The sequence below is a fragment of the Hakea prostrata genome, chromosome 1 (assembly GCF_041222555.1).
Source record: "Hakea prostrata isolate BN-2017 chromosome 1, UWA_Hpros_2, whole genome shotgun sequence".
Taxonomy (NCBI): Eukaryota; Viridiplantae; Streptophyta; class Magnoliopsida; order Proteales; family Proteaceae; genus Hakea; species Hakea prostrata.
In genome coordinates, this window is record NC_142600.1 from 58,930,240 (window position 1) to 58,932,790 (window position 2,551).

General features: G+C 37.2%; 1 non-coding gene across 1 annotated transcript; it reads right to left on the reverse strand.

Annotated features, from left to right (window-relative positions):
* Window positions 1–1,623: 1,623 nt before the first annotated feature.
* LOC149029213 (small nucleolar RNA R71) lies at window positions 1,624–1,730 on the reverse strand. Its single transcript, XR_016171275.1, has one exon. It is a non-coding gene; the product is annotated as a small nucleolar RNA R71 (small nucleolar RNA).
* Window positions 1,731–2,551: the final 821 nt, after the last annotated feature.

The following is a 2,551-nucleotide window of genomic DNA, read 5'->3' on the forward strand; positions in this document are numbered from 1 at the left end:
GAGGGCTGCGACAGAATGGAGAGAGGCAGATTAAAATAGAGGGAAGAGGAGAAGAGCTGAGCTTGTGTGGAAGAAACAGAGCTACTGAAGAAGAAGGCTGTAGCTCGTATGAAAGCATTGCATCTCCTAGTTTTCTACTCGGTTTTATAATTCTATTTTCTCATAATCTAGCTAAACGATGTTGATGACTATATATATTTCTTTGCTTTTGAATTCTGATATGAGCTAAGTTCTTACTGTGTTGGGATGATAAGAGTACTTGAACCTATATTTTGAGTTGTAATTATTCAGTGTTCTTTAGTTTTTAGTTTTACTGTAGTATAATCTATTATCAATGAATTCAGCATGTTAGTTATTGATTAATTTCATTTATTGACTGATTATCCATGAAAGAATGCTGTGATTTTAGTTAACTGGAAAATTATTGAGTCTAGATGATTGTTGAATGGCGTATGTTAGCTTAATTTTTATTTGGATTTAGCTAATTAGTAGGTTGGGTAGGAATACTCACTTGCCTCACATTGCCATGATTGGAATTGTGTATAAGTTGCATTCTCATTTCATTTATCCATAGGAATATGAGGATTTTAAATTAGGATGCTAATGCATGTGTGGATTGGAAAATGCCATTATGTCATTTCGTTCCAGGGTCTTAATATACTTTGTGCTATAGTATCTGCATTATAAATTCAGGGGAGGGGAAATTGATTCCCAACACTCATATCATTTATTAAAGTTCCTTCTATTGCATATTTTCCATTTAGGTTTCCTAGTTTAATTACCTGTTCTTTGTTTATTTAGTTCATCAATCACAAAGCAAACTTGTTAATCTTGTTTAAATTAGTTTTACTTTTACATTGAAGGCTAAAGATAAAATTCTCCGTGGGATCGATACTCTACTTACTATATATTACTTGATTGCGACACGTGCACTTGTGTAGCATCTTTAGACACAAGCAACAAGTTTTTGGCGCCGTTGCCGGGGAGCTTTGTCATTGATAATTAGTGTAGAAATAATTTCTTGTTTTATTTACTGAAATTTCTTTATTTTGACATTAGTTTTCTTTTATTCCCAGGTGCTTTTACCCTTGTATGAATCCGCTGCCTAATCAAGAGTTGATACCCTTTGACTTTGAAATCGAAAGGACATTTCGAGCTAGAAGAAAGGAGCAGCGAGGTTTAGCAACAGTTCAAACAATGGTTGAAGAAGCAAGAAATGGGGTGAATAATATGGCAGCTGAGGGTGATGATAGAGATAGGGCCATTAGAGCATATGATGTACCGATGTTGCATGAGCTGAATCCAAGTATAGTAAGGCCATAAATCCAAGCACTACATTTTGCACTTATGCCTGTGATGCTCCAAATGCTTCAAACTGTTGGACAATTTAGCGGGATGCCAACAGAAGATCTTCACCTCCATCTTAGACTTTTTATGGAGGTAAGTGATTCTTTTAAGATACTTGGAGCAACTAAAGAAGCCTTGAGACTGAAGTTATTCCTTTACTCATTGCGGGATAGCGCAAGAGCATGGTTGAACTCTTTACCCCCACATTTTGTAGCCACATGGAATGATTTAGTGGAGAAGTTCTTGATCAAATACTTCCCTCCAACAAAGAATGCCAAGCTCAGGAATGATATCACTAGTTTTCAACAATTGGATGGTGAATCTTTGCATGAGGCATGGGAAAGATTTAAGGAGCTCTTGCGTAAATGTCCTCACCATGGAATTCCCCATTGGATTCAAATGGAAACTTTCTACAATGGTTTAAGTGGACAAACTCGGTCCATAGTGGATGCATCAGCAAATGGGACTATATTGGCAAAGTCTTACAATGAAGCTTATGATATTTTGGAGAGAATGGCCAACAACAACTACCAATGGCCAGCTGAGAGAGCAGTTGTAAATAAGAGAGCAACAACGATTTATGAGTTGGATGCAATGACAGCCTTAACTGCACAAGTTTCCTCCTTAACTAGTGTGTTAAAATCAATGAACCTTGCTACCATTGTACAAACACAACAAAATACAACAGTCTCTTGTACATATTGTGGTGGGGAGCATTTCTTTGATAGTTGTCCATCTAACCCAGAATCTGCCTACTATGTTGATAATTTCAACAAAGCCAATAACCCATATTCCAACACCTATAATCCTGGCTGGAGGCAGCACCCTAATTTCTCTTGGAATGCTCAAGGACAAAATGTTGGTTCATCTTCCATGCAAATTCGGCCTCGTCAACTTCCAAGTGCTCAACAGCAAGTGAAGACTCAACCTATGGAACCCTCTTCATCAATAGAGCTTCTATTAAAGGAGTATATGGCAAAGAATGATGCAATTATTCAAAGTCAAGCATCTTCATTGAGAAATCTGGAGAATCAAGTAAGACAACTGGCTAATGCTTTAAGTAATCGACCTCAAGGATCATTGCCAAGTGACACAGAAAATCCTAGGCGTGAAGGCAAAGAGCATTGCAAAGTTATTTCATTAAGGAGTGGAAAAACTCTAGAGCAACCTCATTCAAAGTCTAGCCAATAGAAGGAACCTATTT